We start from the raw sequence: 26,446 nt of genomic DNA, 5'->3' as shown, positions 1-26,446 counted from the left end.
TGCGGAGACATGTGTGAATGGGCGTACCTTCGATGAAGGTTGTGCGTCAGGCCTGGCAAGTCGGTATGTAAAAATCTACTGCCAATCATTAGCGGACCGGAGTTCCACTGTGGCGACCCCTAACCGGGAAAAGCCGAAAGATACAACAACAACAACACTAGGATGTTAAAGTTGTTTTCAAAGGAAAGATATATGAATTTAAGGATGTTAACGTACATGTTCAGATGTCCTTCAAGAATGCAACTGCAGTCATAACATGTGGGTTGTCCTGCCTCAGGCAGCCCTCGGTCGGCCGGATTCCAAAGTCTGGGTCCGACGTCGGCTGATGTCGCATTTCTCTCCGACGTCAGAGCGGCTGGAGTACATAAGCATCAGCCGACGCCATTTTCTTCAGTCTTTCTTGCCGCGGTGCCCGAAGCAGAAGCAGTTCGCAAGTGCCGGTCGGTCAGCTCCTGTATTCTACGATACCGAAGTCATCGAAAAAGCTAAGTACCCCGTTGGGGACCTTTTCTTGCCTCAGCCGATGTCAGAAATTACTGAAAAAGTTAACAATTGTCTTTTTTGTGGTAAACAAATACCTCATAAGGATTTCCACTCTTACTGCCTCCCTTGCCTGGGCCCAGACCACGATGTCTCGGCCTGTGTAGCCTGTGCTCGCTTCAACAAATGCACTCTCAGGTGACGGGCGGAGTTCGCTGAAGATTTTTTCGGCGATAAATTTGCCTACACCATGCCATCGGATCTTCCGACATCGCAAACACCCAAAAAGCAAAAAGACCGGGACCGACATCCTCGGCCCGCGTCTACCACCGACTCCACGCCAAAACCTAGGGCGAGTGCTCCGGTTCCCTCTGAGACGGTCTCTCCACCGCTCCGAACCGAAGACACCGCATTACCGACGACTCCGATACCATTATAGACCGAGGGTACAGGTTTCATTTTCATACCTTACCAAGAAAACAAGGCATGCCAAACCTACCACAAAATCAACAGGCAGAGGCTATCAAACAAATCACTCTGCTGACTCGAATGAAAGCAATAGAAAGAGTTCCACAACAAGAACAAGAACAGGGGTTTTACTCAAGACTGTTCCTTGTTCCAAGAAAAGAATCTCAATGGAGACCAATACTGGACTTGTCCGCATTAAACACCTTTCTCATAGTACCAAGGTTCAAAATGCTGACTCTACAGCAACTCCTTCCCATTCTGGGCAAGGAGTCGTGGCTGATTACTCTGGACCTCAAGGAGGCATACCTGCATGTCCCTATCAGACACAGCTGCAGAAGATACCTCAGATTTCTTGCAAAGCCAGAGCATTATCAATTCTCAGCATTGCCATTTGACTTATCTACTGCGCCCAGAGTATTTACAAAATGCCTGGCTTCAGTAATTGCTCATTGCAGGCTCCAGGGTATACAAATTTACCCGTACCTGGACGACTGCCTCATACAAGTGGACGACAAACTGATGTTGACAAGAAACCTGGATTATGCCATACGATTACTTCAAGCTCTGGGATACACAGTCAACTTCCAAAAGTCAAGACTGCAGCCATCCCAACAAATAATCTTCTTAGGAGCCAAACTAGGCACAGCCTCTCAGATGGCTTACCTGACAGAAGACAAGCAAGAGAAGTTAACTCATTACTTCAAAGGTTTAGCAAAACTCACCCAGATGACTGCAAGGAGATTCCTACAGGCCCTGGGTTACATGGCATCCGGCATTCTACTGGTTCCATTAGCAAAACTACACATGCGAAAGCTTCAATGGTACCTAAAAAGCATTTGGTCTCAACACAGCAACAACTTGGAGACAATCATACCACTCATTCCATGCCTACAAAAGGAATTCCTATGGTGGGCCTCGGTGAGCCAGGAAAACACAGGTATGTCATTCAAAAAACCACAGATAACACAGACCATGACTACAGATGCCTCAGACCTTGGATGGGGGGTGCACATGGAAGGCAGGTGTATACAAGGACAATGGTCTCCAAAGGAAACATATCTGCATATAAACCAAAAGGAAATGCTGGCAGTAATGCATGCCATCGAGGCTTTTCAACACCAACTCCAGCAAGGCCATTTAATGATACGGACAGACAACACCACTGTGATGTGGTATATAAACAAGCAGGGGGGCACCCACTCTTACCCCCTTTGCAGACTGACAATGCAGCTTTGGGAGAAATCACTGAGCCTAAACATCCAGTTACAATCCCAGTTTGTTCCAGGAAAAGACAATGTGTTGGAGGACAGCCTAAGCAGGAATTTCACAGATCCACACGAGTGGAGGTTACATCCGAAGGCCTTCAGACAACTCACTTCGACATGGGGCAAGCCAGAAGTGGACCTATTTGCCTCTCACCTCAACCATCTTCTACCAAAATTTTGCACAAGGACATACCATCCAAAAGCCTGGAAAATAGATGCCCTCTCAATCAACTGGAACTCCCTAGCAATCTATGCATTCCCACCTCTGCCACTGATGATCTCAGTATTACTAAAGATCAAAGCAGAGAAGCCCAAGGGAATCATAATAGCTCCGGATTGGCCAAGACAACACTGGTACCCACTACTATGGAGCATATGTCACACCAGGAGGTGGGCCCTCCCTCAGTGGCCTCTACTTTTGACTCAACACAATTTCGAAACACTGCATCCAAACCTTCAGACACTGCAGCTAACAGCTTGGGAGATCCCATAAATAACTTCAGCTTATCTCTCTCTAAGGAAGTTCAGCGGATACTAACAGAGGCTCAAAGACCATCCACCAGAAAGGTTTACTTAGCAAAGTGGAAAAGATACAGCAATTGGAATACCAGCAAGGGGCATGATGCTTCATTGCTGAACATCCCACTTATCTTGGAATATTTGGCAGATATGTTAAAGAACGGCCTCTCATATTCTTCCATAAAGATACATGCATCTGCTATTTCAGCTAGATACAACACTGATCCTCCTGTTTTCTCACCCTTACTAAGACAATTCCTCAGGGAATCAAGAACATTAAGCCACCAAGAAAGGCCCCAGTGCCAGCCTGGGACCTCAATTTTGTCTTAGAAAAACTGACTCTACCTCCTTTTGAGCCAGCAGCTTCAGTTGACTTGCAATTTCTCTCATGGAAGACAGCTTTCCTGTTGGCAATTACCTCAGCAAGAAGGGTTTCGGAGCTACAGGCCCTAATGGCAATACCACCCTTTATTATTTTCCACAGAGACAGAGTTTCATTAAGGACCAACCCTACTTTTATGCCAAAGGTGGTATCTAGGGTTTCTCTAAATCAAGCCATTCATCTGCCTGCTTTCTTCCCCAATCCTGAGAATAAGGGGGAAAGACTTTTGCATACCTTGGACATTCACAGACAACTTCGATACTACCTGGACAGAACCAAGGCTAGTAGGAAGTCTGAACAACTTTTGGTAGCTTACGCCCCTGCAGTTCAGGGAAAAGCAATTTCAAAACAGACTATTTCTAAATGGATTGGACATTGCATCAGATTCTGTTATTCCTTTCATGGAAAGACTGTTCCAGCCAATGTCAGACCACATTCCACCAGAGCTACAGCCACCTCTACAGCATTTTTAAGAGGGGTGCCTACCAAGGACATTCTAGAAGCTGCTACATGGAGCTCCGTGCATACATTCTCCAAACACTACAATCTCCCTCTATATTCCAGATCCAGAGCAGGCTTTGCTTCGGCAGTCCTGCAGGGTTTGATTGCCACACCATCTCTTTCCTAGTGCATACCTCCTCCCCAGCTAAGCTATGGTATTCTACCCACATGTTATGACTGCAGTTGCATTCTTGAAGGACATAGTACAGTTTTGTACCTACCATAAATGTAGATGTCCGATAGACATACAACTGCAGTCATTTTCCCTCCCACCATACCCCTCTATGCCTAGGGTCCACTCCTATCCCTGTTACTCTTAGCTGGGGATATCTGTTATGGTGTATTTGTTTTATTGCTCATTTATTTGTTTGGAATCCTGTTTTTGTCTTCCAATTTGATTACAGCCTTCCTTGGAGGGCACCTGGCATCTGGGGCAAGAAACACTGAAGAAAATGGCATCGGCTGATGCTTATGTACTCCAGCCGCTCTGACGCCGGAGAGAAATGCGCCATCAGCCGCCGGACCCAGACTTTGGAATCCGGCCGACCGAGGGCTGCCTGAGGCAGGACAACCCACGTGTTATGACTGCAGTTGCATGTCTATCCGACATCTACATTTATGGTAGGTACAAAACTGTACTTTTTACACATCATGGAAGTAGGTTGTGGTAGACTTCAACTCTGCTTCCACTTCCGCTTCCATAAATCAACAAATTCTCTGTTGTGCTCCCTGTAACTGTCGTTAGTTCCATACTGTAATGCCACTATTGTGTGGCTGACTAATGGTACAACAGAAAATGTAGATGCCTTTCACCTGCTGAATATGTATTAGCAAAACAATGGAAGTTATTCTTGTTTGAGAGGAATTTCCCCCTTCTTTGATTTGGTGCTACTGTTGAGTTGGTATTTATCAGTTTAGGGGGTGTGGGGAGCTTGCCCCATGCAAAAACACTTAAAAAATTAGTTTTTTTCAATAAATGCAGTTTGAGGATTCCGATCCTCTGAGCCTTTGCTTACATCCACTCATAGTAGAAGCGCTTTACTTATGTTTGTCTTAATGACATAGCAGTACAAGGACCATTCTGTGAAAACTGACATAAGTATGTTTTACATTCAAATTAGAAGATACATACTTTCATTTATAAACTACTTTTAAAACAGAGTTTAGTAGCAGCTCCTAGAAAATATGAAGGCTGTAAAGGCAAATACATAACCAGGAACAATAGAAATTTATGGCAAATCTAAACCATACTTTTGAAGACTGTAGCACTACAGAAAATAATACAGATATTTCTAAGATGAGAGTTTGCAATTCACTCTCTTATCTTTGAAGGTGGACTTTGTAGTCTTGAGATTTTTGAGGGACATCTTATTGTATGTTAGTTTACTTAGTGCAAAGATTGGAGAGGTCACATTTGGTAAGATTGGTTTGCATTTGCATTTTTGCATGCATACGTCATATATTGTGTTCCTAATCTATCTGCAAGGCATTGCATGCTGACCACAGTGTGGGCTTGTAGACCCTAGTCATTCACTTGTGCATGGATGATAGCTATAATCTGCATCCCCTGTCTCATCCTAGATAGCTGTGCCATCATCAAAGGCAGGATATGTAATGTGCAGTGGATATCCTACTCACACAGGTCTGTGCCTTGACATAAAACTTAATATGGTACAATAAGAAATATTTAGCCAGGTTTATCTTGACTGCACTGCAGATCATGGCAAAGGTATTTGGGCACTAGCACTACCTAATCCGAAGGCCTAACACTCCCTCAATTAATTCCCATTTTTTGTGTGAGCACTGCTATAGCCTTTGACTGACTAAGCATGTGGATATCAGATTAGGGACCATTAACAGTTGCAGGAGATTGGTGTCATCACCTATATAAGTAAATGCACATATTACATCTTCCATTTACACCACCACCACTGGTGACATACTATGTGGTATCCCACAGCAGGAAGTATCCTTTATAATATTGCTGTGTGGTCTTTTTGTCATTACCTGACTATCTGCAGTGGCTAACAGTATCTTGTGATCTCAATCTGCACTCATGAGCAGGATGCGCATTTGACAGTGTCACAAAATGTAACAACAACGTCTCAAACTACAATTATTAAATACAAAAACACCAACATAAATGCAGTTTATTTTGAAAAAGTAAACACCATCTAAGGTGAAAAGTGCAAAATGCTTATATTTGTGAAACAATGAAGAAAATGAAGGTGATGATCAGAAATATATCAGAGTGTTTTCATTTTTCTAGCCAGTCTTTTAGCACATTTCTTTCATGTTAGTCTCAATAATTTAATTCATTTACTGATCCCTGTTTTATATTACTGAGAGGCTGGGGGATACAGAGCCTATCCCACCAAGCAAAAGGCACAAGGCAAAGTAGTCCTTGATAAGATCCTCCTCCATTACATGAATAGGTCTCAATTGACCCTGCATTTGTAGACAAATCTTAAGTTTTCTTGTAAATCACTGAGTATTGCAGTCAGTCAGCAAAGCCAGATTTTCATACGTATTGTTCTAAAATTGCATGTTGATGTAAAACTTGTTGTTGTATTAACTTTTAAGTGAGCTACAGCAATATTTACAAATTTTCCTTAACTTTGGGTCTTTCTCCCCCCATTGTTTTTGGCAATTCTTGAGCAATGAAGTTGATATGCACATACACACACACACACACACACACACACACACACACACACACACACACACACACACACACGTAATCTGGAGTATCACAAACTCACCTACTAGCATGCCTTTGAGATGTGGGAAGGATTGGGAGAACACAGTGAAAAGTGAGCCAATACAGACACAGTGAAAGCATAGAAACACCACTTAGAAGGCACCCCAGTCTCATTTGATTCTATTTTGTTAATATTATTTGACCCTGGTGTCCTGGTTATTGCCTATATGCTACCTACACCGCACTCCTCATCCAGGACTAGTGAAATTAATGTATTTTCATTACTTCAGTTCTCCATGTTTACACTGTTTACCTTAACGATAAAGATCTTTTTATCATATGGAGCCATTAATAAATATTTAATGGTTATGCTAAAGTACATTTCACATGTCTAGTACATATATTTGATTTTTTTAATTACCTGCTGTGCATTTTCACTGGATTTATAATCGCCACATTCTTTTGAAACTGGACAGTGTCAAGAAACCCTTCTCAGTTACAAAGAAGCAAGAACGTAGCTAAATAAAAAGACAAACAAATAACTATAAGGAAATAATTTTAAATAGTCCTAATAAAAAGTAAGTAAATAATTTATGAGAATGAGTTTAGAACAAATACATTTTTCTGACAGACAGTTTAGAACACTTATACATAGGTAACTCTATAAACATGTCATTTTATTTATTGGATGACTGTGCAAATCCACCAGGCACAAGAGCCTCTTCTCAGAAGTGACTGAAGAGTGCTATCTGGTTAAATGGCTTGATCAGAGTCAGTTAGCAGACAACAGAATAGAGAAACCAGACAGATGATAGGACAGTGCTTGTTTTTAACCCTATATGCTTAAAAAATGAGCATGTATTCTGAAGTTAAACAGTGGTTTCTAAAGGGGTAAATTTGGAGCTGGGTTAAAAACTAGTTTTATAAGAAATAATTGACAATTATTGGGTACTTGAGTGTCCAATGTGATTGGCAGAGTTCATACTTAATAAATGAACTCTAATGTGACATTTACACAGCCTTGGGGTCAGGTTCTTACAAATCACATGACATATGGAGTCCAGCTGACCCTAACCACTGTGTTATGTACCAGGGATTTGATTTGATGGACCTAAATCTTACCAGTGGCTTGAATACTACTCTGTGACCGTAACATGACCCTCTAATACATAGTGTACATAACTCCTCAATACTGTATCAGCTTATTTTAATTCAATCAACTGTATAATATAAAGAATCTCTCACACTGAGTGCTTAAATATACCTCCCTTGTTGTTAAATTACTCTAACCTTGCTGTATGTATTGTATGTCATTGACACCCTTTCTGTACTGTATACATTAATTTATAGCTGTACTTTACCCAGGCCGAGAACGAAATTGGTTCATACACGATCAATGCTCTGCTCTAGTTAACAAAGTAAAATAGTAAAATAAACTACATTTTGAATGTCATTTTATGTGTGTATCAATTGGTTTATGCTCTCATGTCTACTTTTGTGGGTATTCCATCTGTTTGCATGATGGTCTCACATGTCTTAGAGCTTCTCTTGCATCATATTTCAAAAATGTTGTATGTATTAAATGTACTATACTTATCCTGCCATTCCCTTTATTAAAGTTAATATATTTCTCTTCAACAGGTTATACTTACTTACCAAAAAACAGCCAAAAGAATACTTTAGCTCTTATAAATCTAAAATTTTCCTTAATTTGCATTTGCTTAAGAATAAAATTATGTAGCATATATCTTAATAAACTCATTTAATTTTTCTTACTGCTTCTTTATTCCTTTTTTTGAATTTCTTGACACATGTGGATCTTCACCTTTTCGGGATAGGGGTCTTGTGTTACCCACTGAGCCCTATACCTCTGCCGCTTGGAGTTATATCCTCCTGGTAGGGCCTCTATTGAGATCATGTCTAGGATGAGAGACCAGGAAAAGAGCAAACTATATAATGGTCCTCCCAAATATTCAAAATAAACTTAGGAGAACCCTTCCTGTTGCAGTATTAATAGGACCATCCCTCAAGTCAGGCCTGGGGAGATTCACTATTAAAAGTCTTGTACCCGAGTCACGCAGAAAATACAGCCAAGGACAGTTTGAAATGCCTATATACAGAGAATCTTGGGGTTCACTGTTTGAAAGGAGGAGAACAAGCTTGGTATAATGTCAGCCATGTGGCAGACTTAAGTAAGAAGGCTTACAGTCAATCTAGGCTTGTATACTGAAAACAGTCATAAGGGATGTGAAATGTTTTGAATGTTGCCATACTGGCAGGGAGAAGAAGTACACACCACGTAGGCTCGAGAAGGAAATTTCCAGTTAAAGGCAGTCTTTATCCTACTCAGGGCATGCTATTTGTGAGGAGCCTCACAAATGTAGAGATATTCACAAATCTTCAGCCGAAGGCCGTGCAATTGGAGTTCTCCTTGGTGTATGGGAAAGCTGCCTCAGTGTGACTGCAAGTCTTAGAAAGGAAAATTCTGATATTTAATTGAAATAAAAAAAGTTTTCCAGTTTTCTCAACCTCTTTTCAAAGATGAGTGTGTGCATCTGTTATTTTTTTTCTTCCCTTCAGCCGATCATCTGCTGTAACTAGCTCTTCTCTTTGTTCATCAGATCTACCCAACCATCCTATGCCTCTCTGGGATCAACTCAACCCACATCTGGGCCAGTGAGGAACTCAAGAATGCAGCATACTGCTGCTGGGGTATGTGCCCTAACTCTCAGCCCCCATCATGACAGCCCTGCCAATGCCATATACACACACACAAACACACACACACACACACACACACACACACACACACACACACACACACACACACACACTGCCCTTGAGATGTACATGCATGCTTCCCAGCATGAGCAACCTCCTGCCTCTTAGTCAGGACAACTGCAATGCAGGAAGTAAATGCACACACAGCCAGGAAATGGAACAGCTTGTTGTAAGTTCACCAAGGCAGATTCAGTAAATCCAGGTAGGCACCAAACGAATTCAAATAATTCCTTTATTCAGAACCACAGAATAATAACACACAAGCGCTTTCGCTCAGAGGAATTCTGAGCTTTATCAAGTGACACCATGCTGTTGAATCAGGTGTGTTATATACCTTGAAAATCCTAGGTTAATTAGAAAGCACTACCAATTAACATTTTAAAGAGACTATGCACTATTCCACATGCTTAAAAATTCCTTTAAAACAAAATATATAAAAAATATAATAGATTGCTTAAAATAATGCATTAATGCATCTATCACTACTAAAAATGCTAATAGCTTAAAAATAAACAAAACATTGTGCACTGTTTCCACAGTGTTTATCTTTGTAATAAAACTTGCTTTGTGCAAAAAGTTGCACTTCTTTTGAAAATTGGAATAAGATGGAGTGACTTGACGTACCAACTGTTGTTCGTGTAAGTATAATATAAGGCTGAATGCCTAGTATGGGTATGACAATATTTTCCTTTTCTTGGTCTTGTTGACAACCCTGCTGGAAAAAGAACACTATATCTTAACCAAGTTAAACTATGCTGTACAATAGGTCTTTCCTTAACATAGACTTTGTATAGTGTAGCATTAAGTGAAAATCATGCCCATGTGTATGAGTACTTGCCATAAGTAATTGTGTGGGGAATGTCAAACTAAAGTCTTGCCCTTCTTAGTTTCAATAGCGGCTTGATACTGATCAAACCGTTAAGCCCAGGGGGTCTCCCAGCATCTAACTTTAATTGCCAATTTACTTTAAATAACTTTAATTCCCTTCAGCCGATCATCTGCTGTAACTAGCTCTTCTCTTTGTTCACCAGATCTACCCAACCATCCTATGTCTCTCTGGGATCAACTCAACCCACATCTGGGCCAGTGAGGAACTCAAGAATGCAGCATACTGCTGCTGGGGTATGTGCCCTAACTCTCAGCCCCCATCATGACAGCCCTGCCAATGCCATATACACACGCACACACACAAACACACACACACACACACACACTGCCCTTGAGATGTACATGTATGCTTCCAGGCATGAGCAACCTCCTGCCTCTTAGTCAGGACAACTGCAATGCAATTCTAGCCAGTATATTTCTGAAGGACCATATATCAATGTATCTACCCAAGATAAAATGTTTGTAGTTAAGGCTGACTTTAATTAAGTACTTTAATAGGCTATTATGCTTTTTGTGATCAGTGTTTGGCTTTTTACATAGAAAAAAAATGTACAAATTAAAACAAAAACTATATGAGTGCCAAATGGCTAATAGAAACAAGGATATCACTATTGCTGTCTATCAAAACACTATCGATTGTTCTAAATATATTTATTTCATTGGTTTGTACTATGTGGGTTGGAATACAATGTGAGGAGATTTTGAATCCAAGTTTAAAGCAAAAGAGAGTAAATAGCAGATTTTAATTAATGTTAACTACACACTTAATCTAAATGACCATAGCAGTATCAAAGGATGCTTGCATGCCCTTTGAGATGACTTGTTTTAGAGTCTTTTGTCTTTAATCTATTTTATTTTTAATAAATAATTATTTTAATTTTAAATGGATTTGATTGTATTGCAACATAGTTATTCACTGCCCACAGAAATTAGTTTTTATATTTTTGTATTTAGATATTTTTAAAATAATAATTTTGTGAATTAATTGGCAGTTTTGTATCATGTGTTTAAATTTTTGTATTTAAGCAACATTAATAACTGTTTTCTGATTTACTCTCTGGTCGTGTTTTGTGGTGTGAGATAAAAACACAGTTTAATAAATCCATGGCCTTTTATCATACCCTGGGATTCATGAAGCCCGGCGCAAGGACGGCATTAGCCTTGCACTGACCGTGTGGCGTAGAGATGGCGCAGCAGCACCACATGCATATTAATGAAGACGCATTGCCGCAACATTTATGTGCATAGGAAATGTGCGCGAGTGCAGGGGGCGTGTTGAAGCGCTGCACAGAGGCGTGAACATGTCGGCCGCAGACGTGCAACCTAAAATGCTGACTAGTACAGCCTGCCTCTAATAATAATCACTCCTGTCAGTGTCCATGGATACTGAAACATATGCAAAGCATACAAGATAGTTTTGCGAACACCAAAATAAAAAGTAAACACAAAGGCACGTAGCTGAATATTTAGTCCCCATCCCTCGAAAAAATGACATTTAAAACCCCGTGCCTGTATTCCATTGTAATGTTGATCGTTAGACCAAGTGGAAATGAAACACAGCATGCTAGCACACTGCTGCCCTTTGCTAAGCCTAGCCCAATGGTTATGGTTACCACCTGTCCCACATTGTGAGGGACAGTCCCTCTCTGGGCAGTTGTGTCCTTACCAAAACTATTAAAAATGCCAAATGTCCTGTGATTGTAGGACATAATTATGTCCCATATTTTATGTAATAGTTCCATAAAATAGTAATTTCCGTATGTAAAATACCTCAGTGTTACAAGAAACAGAATAAGCAACTAAACTGCTACAACAATAAGATGTCATTTAGGCATAAAACTAAAGGACTATCCTGTGTACTGACCGTGGTTATGTGTTGGTCTGTAAAATCTGATGTGTGTCCTGGAAATGTCCCACTTTGGTCATTTGAAAAGGTGGCAACCCAACCAATGGTCAGAGCATTAGCTCAATATCTGCCCATTCGCGATCCAAGTCGTCCTTGTCTGGACGGCCCAAAGATGAACGGGTATTACCCGGGTCTACCTACCATGTCATGAAAGATAAGTATTTGCATGTACCTATGTGCATGAAGTACAGCATGTGGAAGATCAAAAATGCTAGGGTCATCCTCCCAACCATATTGGTACCAGAGTTATGTAGTGTATGCAATGTGCACTGTTGTCTGTGCCATGGGCCATCAACCAGAGAAGGGTTGGATGGTGTGTGTGGAATATAGGGGTGGGGGTGGGGGGGTGACTGGTAATGTAATAATTTGCCAAGGGGAGACTGGTTCAGATGCACAATAGGTGAACTGGAGGTGGATGAGGGAGCAGTGGGTGAATCAGACAGAAAACCAAAGAACAAACAGTCACATCTGCAATACAACCTGACATGCCATACTGTAGAATACAACCCACAAACATATGAACATTAAAATGTGTGATACACATGTACAGAAACATTACTGGCCCACACCCACATAATGGTCTGGCCTAAACTGAGCCATCCAACCCCAACACACCTGGATACATCATCCCCTCCACAGCACACCACCCCCCCTTCCTGAAAGACCGCCGAAACCACCCATACTCGGGCTGCTAGCTTGGCGCAGCCATAACTGCACATAGTGACCCCTACTCACATCTAGTGGGCAGTCTCACCCTAGGCAGTGTCAGGATTGCAAACTATATATCCCTTGCATGTATAACCCTCCCTCATTTTCATAAAGCTAAAAGAATGGTGGTCATCAGTCTCCATTCTTTGGCTATCCCTCATAGGATAATTGTCTGTTCTAAAGATTAATCTTGTTGGCACAACACGATATCCAGCCCCGTAGACATCCGGACACAAGTTGTATGAGCAGTAGTTGTCCACAACCCTGCCCAGCCTCCAGCCGCTCCTGCATAACCTACGCCCCGGGATTAAACACCTGACCATGATGCACGTCTCCACACATGCATTATCAGGAATATATCCCTTTCACATGTTCCCATGAAGCTTCCCCATAGCCATCTTCCAAATAGTACATGTCCACAAACTGTATACCCCATCCAGGTTCCTCTTTGTAATGATGCACACAACCCCTGTATACAAATGGTACAGGTACCTCCCGTATGCGGTTGTTCATCTACATGGCCATATATAACTTCAGATATGTAGTCATATATCTATAAATGTACATACTTATATGCACATAGCTACATATCACACATAAATGCATATAAGTAGTTGAAAGTCAAATATGCAAAGGTATGGCTCCAGAATAAACAGTTGTAAAAAATCCAAGGCAGCAATAATATAAATCCAAATACTCAAAGGAACTTGATGTTAGCTCAGCTTTATTCACACAAGCACTTTCACAAATAGCTTTGTCAGGTGTATGAGACATGCTGATTAAAGCACCTATTTATACAAACATTCAGATCATGTGACAAGAAATGAGACAAGAATTTAAAGTAAAACTTAAAATCTTATAAAAAATACAAGCAATAATACAAATATATAAAAATATAAACTTCTAAAAAATCCACATGTATTAAAATCAAAAAATATATATATATATATATACATGAAACTCATTTCTTTCGTAAAGGCCTTTTTTGGAGGATTGGTTTAATGGGAACATGGTCATTGAGACCATGCCCATAATCAGCCCTTAACCTGACAATCCAATTGGCTTCAAGTTCTTCTGTTTTATGTCTGATATTCCCCCGTCTCACATTCTCAAAGGTCCTAGCTAACACTAAAAACTTAAAAACATGCTGCTCATCTGTATCACACACATGTTTAGCTAGTGCATTAACTAAATTCTTTTTCTTTATATTATATAGGTGCTCTCTGATTCTTTCTTTTAAAGTGCGGTCAGTTTTACCTACATAATATTTATTACATAGGACACAAACCACAATATATACCACATGCATGGTATTGCAAGTAGCACCAGTTGTAATCTGGAAAAGTTCACCTTTATCTGGATGTTTAAAAACAGAATCTGTGGAGACATAGCAACAATAGTTGCAGTCACCACATGGCTTAGTACCTCCACCAGTAGTTACATGTTTCTGAAGAGAATTATTACATAACCTAGACTTAAGCGACTTTCTATTTTTAAAAGAAAACTGGGTTTTAGAGCCTACCAATGCCTTTATACTATCATCAGTCATCAGGATACCCCAATGTTTGTTAATAACATCAGTATACAGGCTGACGTCCCTAGTATAATGCAAGGACATTCTAAGCTTATGATTAACAGATCTTTTTGTTCTATTAGATTGTTCTGTAAAATAAGGTTTAGCTATGGTTGTTCTCATATGATCCATTGCTACAGAGTTCTTTATCACCAACTCTTGCTCATACCCCCTTGCAACCAAGTCCATTTCAGTTCTAGTTTTGTAATATTGATAATCTTCATCCTTGGCATTAAGCCTAGATGCTCTGAAAAACTGGTTCTTGGCAACATTACTAAAGACAAAATTTGGGTGCATACTCTGCCTGTTAAGTAGCTGATTTACATGACATTCTTTCTTATATAACTTACTACTTAAACAACCTTTATCATCCATACTGATATAGACATCTAGAAAATGTATGCCTACAGTGGAATAATTCAATGTAAACTTTAAAAAATCAGATGAAGTATTAATATATTCCACAAATTGCATTAATTTTTGCTCTGTACCATTCCAAATCAAAAACAGATCATCTACAAATCTTTTGTAAAAAGAAATATAACTATTAAATGGACCATATATCAAATGTTGACTCTCCCATACACTCATCACTGCATTCGCACAGCTATTGGAGCAAGAGCTCCCCATAGCAACACCGTTCTTTTGCCAAAAAAATTATTCCTTTTCAAGTGCATATAAGTAGTTGTCAAGTATGTGTCCAGTTCATAAATATGTATACTTGCAAATGCATACATATGCCCCTCAGAAACATATGAATAGTAACATGTACTATAGATATGTACACCACCAGACTGTCACATTTGTTGCCAGTACTGTGGAATGGCCATAGTAAAGTCATATATCATAATTACCATCCATACAGAATGTATCACTGATGTTTTAGTGTTAAAACCATTGAGTATGGTGTTCCTGTTGCCGGGTCCAATCCATGCAAGGGCTGCTTTTATATGAGGACCACAATAATGGCAGTCGGATATAGGGTGATTAAGGCACCTTAAAGCACACGTAAGCAGGTATGCACAATGTTAAGTGGCGGTCATTCATCAGTATGGGAAATGTAAATAAGCTTGTAGGTGTATATGCATGTGTATGTACAGACATATATATATATATATATATATATATATATATATATATATATATATATATATATCCATGAAGAATGAACACAGTCACAAAAAAGCAGTCATAATGAATGAGAAGGGAAACAGAAGCAGAATCCCACTTAATATTTAGTGTTGCAATATCAAGCTACCCAGAGATGAGCAAGCCTCCTGCATCCCCAACCACAGATAGGATACTAATAGTGGAACTAACGATGTCCACATGCTAAGTCTGACTTTCTAAAAGATACAGGGCAATCCCAGTCACCATTTAGCCGAGCCAAAAACAGGAAGACTAACTGAATACCCTGCCCATTACATGAACGTATGTGCCAGGACTATAAGCTTGGGACGTCTGAATATACTTGGAGTGAGCCAACATACGGGACGTGTCTAGAGCAGTAGGAAGTGGCGCATGTGTAGTGGTGGGGTTTACTTCCGACCAGAGAATGGATGACTGCCGTGTTAGTGATGTTGTGTTGTGTTTGTTCTGCTAACTATGAACCATGGGTATACATGCAAATGAAGCACACAGCAATAGTGTAGTGGTTTAGAGCATCCACCTATCGAGCAGACATTGCCGGTTCGACTACAGCACACACCATTTATGATGCGTAATCCGTATCTGAGCATATCTTGCTAATTTTATGCTGTATAACAATATAATGCCATTGAAATGTGAACTGGGGTGATGTATCACAGTAAGACTGCAGAAAGTGTTCGCATGACGTGAAAGTGACATGAAACGGCAGCTAAATGGAAAACCACTGCTGTAAAGTGTTTTACTCACCCTTTGTCCAATGGCCCTTGTTCTGTCCAGCAACACAATAAACTGCCTTGGCCAGGCCCAATGCCAGGACCCTACACATCACAATCAATGTGATTTACCATTAAGCCACGGCAGTCATACCTAACTCTGATGTAATTACAAACATAGCAAACAGCACAGTCTTTCAACAGTATGTTCAAAGTAATCAATCATATAAACATATATATATATATATATATATATATATATATATATCTCTACAGAACAAACATGGGCACAAGAAAGCTAGGCAGAACACAAGTATTACCTACTGCTGTCATATCAAGCTGGCCAGAGGTGGGCAAATTCCCTGCATCTCTAACCACAGGTAGAATGCTAATAGTGGGAGTAATGTTGTCCTTGTGCTAAATCTGACTTTCAAACAGGTACAGAGCAGTCCCAGTCTCCAGTCGGACAAGCCTAAACCCAGATGACCATATAAACACCCTGACAATCATTCAAACGTATGTGCCAGGACTATAGGCTTGGGAGGTCTTAATATACTTGGAGTGAGTCAACATGTAGCACGGGTCCAGAGCAGTAGGGAATGGCGCATGTGTAATAGTGCGGTTTTCCCAACAGGAGAATGGATGCCTGCTGTGTTAGTGAAGTGTGGAGGCATGTGTTTGGGTAACTATGAACCATGGGTATACATATAAATGAAGCAGAACACCAATAGTGTAGTGGTTAAAGCATCCGCCTAACGAAGAGGCATTCACGGTTCAAGTTTGACTATAGCACATATAATTTTCCTTGTGGAATGAATGTTTCCCTGCTGTAAAACTGACATTATAATATGTAAAAGTGAATGTGAGTATTGCATAGGACTATTAACCAGATCCCTTCAGTCAAAGTGGTACTGTCATAATGAATAAGGCACAAGTAAGCACAAATAAGCGGCAGTAAACATATGTAGCACACAGTAAGCATATGCGAGTGTGCTTGTGTGGGTGCAAGCAGCGCCCAGCATAGGAAATGTATATACATATGTACAGATGAAATATATATATATATATATATATATATATATATATATATATATATATATATATATATATATATATATATATATATATATATATATATATATACATACACACATATATACACACACATATATATATATATATATATATATATATATATATATACACACACACACACACACACACACACACACATATATGTGTATATATATATATATATATATATATATATATATATATATATATATATATATGAAGAATGAACATTATAACAATAAAGCATAGACAAGGGATGAGAAGGGAATCAACAGCAACTATGTTATTATATATTTCTGTCAGCGTATGTCATAAAAAGTTGCTCAGGAGTGAGCAGAGCACTGCTACTCACACCACAGGCAGGGTTTTACCAGTAGGAGTAACATCGTTGAATTGCTAAGTCTACTTTACACACAGACAGTAGCGCAAATGGACGTAATCTATAACACTAGCAAGGGCAGGTATGTTCAAAGACTAAATGGCGAGAGGGCCTGAGAATGCACGAGGTGGGACAACATATGTGTAGGGCTCCTAACGCTCTTGAGAGGACAATGTTTGGAGGTGTGTCATGGCTGCGATAACAAGTGGATAATGGAAGTTACACGTGTAAGGTGAACACGGGTGGGGTGGAGGAACTATGGGTTTGAAATCATGGATCCAGGCATGCCAGGGTTAGATGGCCCGGTTCTCATTGGACCGCCCCGTGGAGGTCAGTGAGTTCTTAATAGGTACATATGCATACACACATGCAGGCAACAATATGTAGAAGTACATTCTCTGTAACACATGCATTCCATTTGTAGGCATAAATAATAGGAATGTGCACATACAAACATCAACAGTACATGTAGGTTGTGCAAGCCTGATAACACATGGGTCAACATAACGTCCGACATGTGTCCCGACATGTGGAGAGTGGGCAGTGTGTAGTGGTGTGTTAATACCCCACCTGCGCCCACAGTAAGGATGAGTGCTGTAGAGGTGTGGCAGGTGGGGTAACTATGGGTATGGGATGATGGGCCTAGGCGTGCAGGTGTTGGCTGGCAGAGCCATATTAGGACCACACCGTGGATGTAAGTAATATTCCGATGTGGGCATAGCAGACGCCCATACCTCCCAACCCCTAAGAGCACATCCACTGGATAGTCCGTAAACCATTGGGGGAACACATAGGGACCATACCATTGAACTGTCCACCATTACCAAGAACGTCCCTGATTATGGCTCAGAATCGAACTCTGTCCCACCTAAACCCTCCTAGAACTAGTGATATTACAAGGAAAGGTGGTGGAATACAAGTAATGAATAATGACAACATTTAAGAGTCATAAACAGCATGTATCTCAGACAATGTGCATGAATACATATGCTCTGGGTCTGTCAATGTGTCAGGTTAATAGCACCGACATTCTAAATGTGTCCCTGATGTTGTTATGCAGTGTCCCTGATTCAGTGTTCATTTTACCCCATTCGTATGAGAGGTCTGATAGTTACAGAAAGCGCATATTCCCCTGACTAACTTAGAAAGATGATAGAATAATAGGTTATGGTTACCACCTGTCCACCTTTGCGAGGCACAGTCCTTCTTTGGCCAGTTGTGTCCTGCAAAATAATCGAAAACATGGCAAATGTTCTGAGATATTAGGACAAAGATTTAGCTATATTGTTTGTAGTAGTTGATTAAAACTATTATTTTGTATCTGAAACAACTAAATGTTATAAGAAACAGAATAAGCAACTATAATGCTACAGGAATAAGCTTTAATTGAGACAAAACAGTGATGTTCTTTCCTTTGTACTGGCTGTGGGTATGTTTTGCCCTGCAAAATCTGACGTTTCTACAAGTAAGTCCCACATTGGGCAATTGAAAAGGTGGCAACCCTATAATAGGTATGCGGTAGCATGACTCGGCCGACGGATGTGGGTTCCAAAACCCAATTACTTCTCTATATTGAAGAGTCTCCGTTCCCATGTATCAGCCAGACAGCTGCAGATTGTAAGAGGAACACACAATTAATATGAATAAAACACTGATCAGGCCGCCAATTCCGTACAGTCCAGTGGCATGTAGGGTTGCCACCTTTTCAAATGGGCAAAGTTGGACATTCTCAGGACACACATCAGATTCTACAGGCCGACACATACCCACGGTCAGTACAAAGGATAGAACTTTAATTTTTTACCTTAATAAAAGCTTATTCCTGTAGCAGTTTAGTTGCTTATTCGGTGTCTCGTAACATTTAGGTATTTTAGATACAGAAATAACTATTTTATGCAACTATTACATAAAATATGGGACATAATTATGTCCTACTATCTCAGGACATTTGCCATTGTTAATATATTTTGTCAGGACACAACTGCCCAAAGAGGTCCCTCGCAAAGTGGGACAGGTGGTAACCCTAACGGCATGCCGACGCCTAATGGGCAGCCATTCCCGATACTGTAGGCATGTAATCCAATGTAATAGGCATCACAATGTAATATTGTGGTCCTCGCTGCCACCCAGGGGTGTGAGTGTCAGATGCAAGCACCAATGTCGTTGCATTTGCAAGTGCGGGAGCGACCGGGTGTAAGCCTGTTTGGATACCAGTATGTGAGTATTGCACTGGTAAAGCAATGTAGTGGCTAACCGAGTGTAAGAAGTTGTAACCAGAGGTTAGCATTGCTTAAAACTGTGCAAACCCATGCACACCCACTCACAACTGCTTTAATGTGCCTTACTCCCTCCATATCCAATGGCCTTGTTCTGCCCTGCAACAAAATAAACAGCCTCTGCAAGGATCGGAACCAGGACCCCGCACACATAGCTAATGTGATTTACCAAAACACCATGGCAGATATACAGACAACGGACATTACTGAAAACATATCATACAGTGCAGTCATTCAACAGTATAGGAATGTATCCCATCATGTAAATGTATATGTGAGTGTGTATGGCCAGCACATCGGTATATACATATATAGAGTTATATTATGAACATACCATGTGGCAACAAACCATTACAAACAAATGAAAAGGGAATCACCAGCAATGCCTGTATTATGTAGTGGTGTTGTGCTATGTAATATCAGGATTTCCTCAGACAGAGATGTGTCAGTCATACACGTAAACAGTTGTACATTGGCCGTATACATCACTCTGTGCATGTAATGTACATTAACACAACAGTACCTGTCCAATCATTATGTGAGAACAGTACTCTTGCAAGGTGCTGTGTGCAACATCATCACCATGATAAAGGTAAATGGGGTAACCATAGAGGGACCGGTAGTGTTGTGTGTACAGTGGGGTCATTCTCATCACGTGTACCTGGACCATTTTGGAGTGATGTGCATACCAGGATCATGCGCCTGAGGGACAGGGGTGAGGATAACAGGAGTATGTTGTGATGCATATTACAAGGGTTACCTGTGTCCAGTGGGCACGTGTGTGAAATGGACAGCTATGTATTTTATTTATTTTATTTTATTTTACATTTGCTGACCGGGCTAGTCTGGCTGGATACATGTCCATTTTCAGCAGAGGCCCGAGGAGAAAAGCTCCACTATATATTAGTAAATAAAACAGCACAGTAAGAGACTAAAATGTAAGTAACTACAGAACTATTCCAGCAATTTAACAGAAATAAAATACAATGAGGATCCCTAATCCCAAACTCTTTACAGCAGCAGGAATTGTAATGAAAGAAAACAGACAGTAGAGTCTATACAATATTTATAATATTAACAGATATAATAAACATTTTGTGCCAAAGCAAAAAGTTTTAAGACCCAGACTTGTACAGTAGAAATCAGAATACAAGGTTTAAATAGAAGGTGAGATAACAGGTTGCAGTAATATATCTAGTGTAAATGAGAAAGTGACATCATAGGAATAATAATATCCATGTGGATGTCAGGAGAGCTGCAGAGGACGAGTAGAAATAATTTATTTTATTTATAACCTAGTACAGATATAGTTGCATTATGACATGTAAAAGATAGCAGCTGAGTAGAAAAGTTATTAGAAGGCGGGTTGTTAAGAGGAAGGATAACAAATGTATGAGCTGCAATATTCAGAATATGTGCTAAAACAGGTTTGATTAAAGAAGTTATGAAGAGATAATAAGAAAAGATCCAGAAAGGAATGTTAGTTGTTACTAAGAAAAGGAACTGGAATGTAGAAAAGAGGGGACTAGGTAGGTCCAAGGAGGAAAGGTAATAGATCAGTCAGGTTTAGTATAAGGGCATAACCACTGTTTTCTAAGAAAAAGTTTCAGTTTGTTTTTGAAGAGTGATAATGAGGGAACAGAGGAAAGTTCAGTAGGAAGAAGGTTCCAGGATTTTCCAACAGTATTACAGAAGAGAGAGTCTCCAGCCCTGTTGTTAGATTTACAAATATTTACCAGAAGTCTTTGTGATGATCGTAAGGTCTTAAGATTGTTATATGGGACAATGATGGTGGATAGCATAGGGGTATCCATAGGATGGTAGAGGGTTTTATGGGCCATGACAAGTTGGTGGACTTTAAGGTGATTTTGTAATTCAAACCATCCTAGTTGCTTTAGGTTGATACAGTGGTGGGTTCTGAAAGGGTTTCCAGTGGCAAATCTGGCTATGCTATTGTAGGCACTTTGCAATTTATTAAGGTTGGTTTTAGAGAGGTTAGTGTATATGGGTGAGGCATATAGGAGAGTAGAAATTAGGTGAGTGTGAGCAATAGTGATTCATGTTGCAGGAGAGAGAAAGGGTTTGATTCTGTAGAGAGAGCCCAGTTTTCTGTTAACAGATTTTAAGGTATTATTAATGTGGGTATCAAAGTTAAGGTTGTTATCTATGGTGATACCAAGTAGTTTGGTAGTTGAGTCTGGGGCTATAAGAGTGTTGTTATTGGATGTTACTGTGAGGTTTATTGGGGGGGACTTACTTGTAGGAGTGAAAAGGAGGAGTTTAGTTTTTTTAGGGTTTAGAAGGAGACAACGTTGAGTAAACCATAGTTCAACTGTGTTAAAGACCTTTTGGGTAAGGGAGTAAAGCTCAGGTATGGATGTGGCTGAGCATATAAGTGTTGAATCATCTGCATATTGTATGCATGTAGCTTGGGGGATTGCTAGGTGAAGGTCGTTGATAAATATAGAAAATAGTAAGGGTCCTAAAATGGACCCTTGGGGGACCCCTATGTTAATGGGTAGATGGGTAGATAAAATATTATGCCAAAGCACTGCTTGTTGTCTGTTTTCTAGATAGGATTGGAACCATTTTATTACAGATGCATCTAGTGACAGGGATTTGAGGATATTTAAAAGTATTTGGTGGTTTGCTATATCGAACGCCAATGTTGTCCTAGATACCAATTGGCCTTATGTAGGGTGAGAGTGGGATGTGTGGGGAGGAAAGTAGGTATGCCTGTGGAGGATAGGTAGGGTAGGATCACAGACAAGTCAGTATATGACACATGTGGGAGGGATACACCTCGGATGGGGATGGGTGTTTGGCATTCACAAGTGCATGGGAACAGTGGGACGGAGGTCCCCAGCCATGGGCAGCTGCCACTGCACCAAAACAGCTGCAAAGGAGGCAGTGCTGGGGGCTTTCCAGGAGGGGCAGCCTCACCCTGTAAATGTGACACTCCGCCCATGAGTTTGCATATTTGGCTTCAGACCCTTTAGTGTGCCCCCAACTCACCATGTCCGGGAATGCACAACAGCAAACATGTTCCTGTCTGTCCCTGCTCCCAGGGGGACATGCCCCATCCTCAGTGGTGGTACCACCAGAAGGTGGTGCAGAGGCATCAGAGGTTGAGGTCCAAGGCTGGGCCCCAGATGTGCTGTTGCCCGGTGTCATGGTCAGCTGAAGTGGGACAGGAGGTTCTGCCGAGACCTACTGACCCATACAGCCTATGGTGTTGCAGTTTAAACACAGATATGGCTTAGTGATAGACAACAGCATTCAGGACTACCTACAACAGTATGCATAGATATCACCATCAACCCAACACAAAAGATGGTATACATTTGCAGAGGGAGCACAACACATGCATATATACTGCATGACATCTGTACAATGTGTAGTAGACATGTGACTGCAGCTATGAACAGGTGCCCATTATTGGGCTGTCACTGGGAACCCCAGACAGTGTCTGTCATACCACTGTTTCATGTGACATATGTCCAGTCAGGGATGTGATGACAGTAACACATCCCTATCACCATGTACTGTCTGCAATCCTCACACTATGCTCCTGCTGTGCACAGATGTGTGCACAGTGTGTAACACAGGAAACAAATGATTCCACACACTGAACAGTCCACAGATGACACTACAGATGGTGGTCCCTCATGAACAGAGTACTGTCATGTCTGTTTTAAAACATGCAGAATAGCCATGACCACACGCAGCATGTTAAACAGACAGTAGTCTCAATGCAGCATAGCCACACTTACATGCTGTAGTCATGTGTGGCACATCACACTACTGTCTTTAGGCTATTTCCTGCTGTGTATGATGTTTGAGGAACATCCGGATATATGTCTGTGGTGCCGTTTCAGAACACCACATCCAGGTACCACTCACAGCGACTGTCATGGCCAAACACCAACATGATGTTCCTAGATAGTGTACTGTGTTTATCATGCAAATGGCTATGGGAACACAATCACAGCTGTTCCACACACAATCAGCTAGAGGAGGACTGCAATAGGTGCAGAGGCCATCACCTGATCATGTCCATCACTTACAATACACATGCTGCTGCTGAGCAGGTGTACACTTTCGCATCTACCAGAGAGTGTGTGGGAGGGACAGACAAAGTACACTAGAGTAGGTCTTGGAAATAAACCCTAACCAACATCTGCCACATGCCTAACAGTACAGGGGTCAAACCCCTGACTGACTAGTCATTACTATTACATGGGCATTAAGTTACTACATGTGCCCCAAAGCCAACATGTTGCTGTGCTGTAAGAACATGTGTGTAGGTGAGAGACATCTGCAACAGGGATATAGTAGACATACATTAGGTGTAGCACACATGGCTGTCCACTTGAATGGATGCCATTGTCACCACAACCACACTCTCTAATGGACTCGCATTGACACTCATTGCCAGGGCCACAAATACACAAGCTAACTACTTAGTTTGCCACACTGCAGTAATGCACAGGACTACATGCCCCACAGGGGATATCTGGATGTTCTATGGGCTAGGGCATGTGAAAGTGTTTGAAATCTGTTGGTATGCCAATGAGGGTTATACTGGGAGTGACTGTGGTTGGGAGCATCATAACCCATATGCAGACACAAGGTGCCAGTACTGACATGCATTTATGCATTGCTTCATGGGTGTGTAGTGGTTGGCTGTGCATGATGGCTGTACAAGGCTAGGTGAGGGGTAATTCTTGGCATCACGCCACCTGACAATGGTGTGCAGTGCAGTACAGGGGTGTAATGTCTGCAATGTCCCACACAGATGGGTACTGCATGATCTGCCCTGACATCCTGGTTACCAATGTGTATGGCCATAGCTTTGCAATGCATGCCATGTCTGTGTTTGATAGTCCTTCACATGGACATTGCCTGGGATGTGCATGTTCCACAATACTGTACAGTGACAAGTACAGGTGTACCTGGTTTGGCAGGCACATGTAGTATACACAGCCTGTTATCCCCCGATATGCCAATATTGGCCTGGTGTGGCGAAACCTGCTTATAGTCAGCAGGTCGACCCTGCACCTGCATTGCTAGCATGATACAGGTATTCCCTGATGTCAGTGGCATTGGTCCATACAGGGCACATGTGTACGGCATTGTATGGCCTCTGTGGATCACATTTGATGGCACCACATATGTTGCAGGCATCCAGTGGGGAACATAGTGAAGGCACATTGTCCGCAATTATGTGCCTATTGTACCGTTGTACAGGGTGCCATGTCCTCTGCAGCCCACTGCATTCACACCATGCCTACTGTCATCAATGTGTATGGTACTAGCAACATAGCGGGATATCCTAGGCAAGTGTGCTTGTGTGTGGCACATGGGTGCAGAACATATACCGGGTACTAGTAGGGTTGCATACTTTGTTCACCAGGCCTTTTGCCAGATGTAGGGGTATGGCTTGCCAACACAGTCCCATGACTGACTGACATCTGTACTCCTTGTGAAGTGGCCAATGTGTCATATGAAGGACACCATATAGGAAAACTACAAAATCTGCTCCCCAACATGTCCAGTGGTTAGACACTCACAGCTACCTCTACACAGGCTCTGACAGCCAAACACACACACTTGCCATGTCCTGTATTCAACCCCCTACCTACCGTATCACACTGCAGCAATACTCATTAAGGGCATGCGCTACAACGAATACTGGGTCACAGCACTCCTACAGGTGTATTCCTAGGTGAGTGACAACAGATGAATTGACAAAGGTGGACATGTGATATATACAGAGAGTGCATACCCTACAAAGCACTGGTCTCATGCAGGCAGAGACACTCACACACACACACACACACACACACACACACACACACACACACACACACACACACACACACACACACAGTTGGCATGTCTGGGATTAAAACAGCGACCTATCTACCTTATCACACTACAGCATTACACAGTTACAGAATGCGCTACTGAGATTACTGGGTCACAGCACTCCCAGAGGTGTATTTCTAGGTGGGTGACATCATCAGCATTACCAAAGTTGGCTATAGGAATTGTATGGAGTGTGAGCAGTCTAAAAGCATTATTCTGTCCCCAGGCAGATGGAGACACACACACACACACACACACACACACACACACACACACACACACACACACACACACACACACACACAGTTGGCATGTCTGGGATTAGAACAGCGACCTAACTACCTTATCACACTACAGCATTACACAGTTACAGAACGCGCTACTGAGAGTACTGGGTCACAGCACTTCCAGAGGTGTATTTCTAGGTGGGTGACATCATCAGCATTGCCAAAGTTGGCTATAGGAATTGTATGGAGTGTGAGCAGTCTAAAAGCATATTTCTGTCTCCAGGCAGACCGAGACATGCACACGCCAGTGGTGGGATCAGAACACCTGCCTATCTACAGATCACTATTACAATACTACATAGTTATGAGTCGCACCACAGAGACTACACCTTTCAAGGCTGTCATTATGACATTCTAGGAATGCAGACATCAACAGGGATTCTGGCAGTTAGGATGTACATACCTGTGTACCTGTGTGTTTAAAGTAGGAATCCATCCTGGTGGAGTATGGCCATCTGTGGAATGGACGACTACTATTGCTATACAGGGTTACAATGGCCATGCCCATACACATAGAGGCACATA

The 26,446-nt window shown here is 41.3% G+C and overlaps 1 protein-coding gene across 1 annotated transcript in view; it reads left to right on the top strand.

Moving 5' to 3' along the window:
• Nucleotides 1-26,446, top strand: part of LOC122791184 (calpain-13-like) — a 1,289,367-nt gene that overhangs the window by 684,148 nt on the left and 578,773 nt on the right. The window lies entirely within an intron of this gene.

Source organism: Protopterus annectens, chromosome 1.part2 (assembly GCF_019279795.1).
Source record: "Protopterus annectens isolate FY-2018-M chromosome 1.part2, PAN1.0, whole genome shotgun sequence".
Classification (NCBI taxonomy): Eukaryota; Metazoa; Chordata; order Ceratodontiformes; family Protopteridae; genus Protopterus; species Protopterus annectens.
The sequence above is the reverse complement of the archived record's forward strand: the minus strand, read 5'-3'. Positions and strand labels throughout refer to the sequence as shown.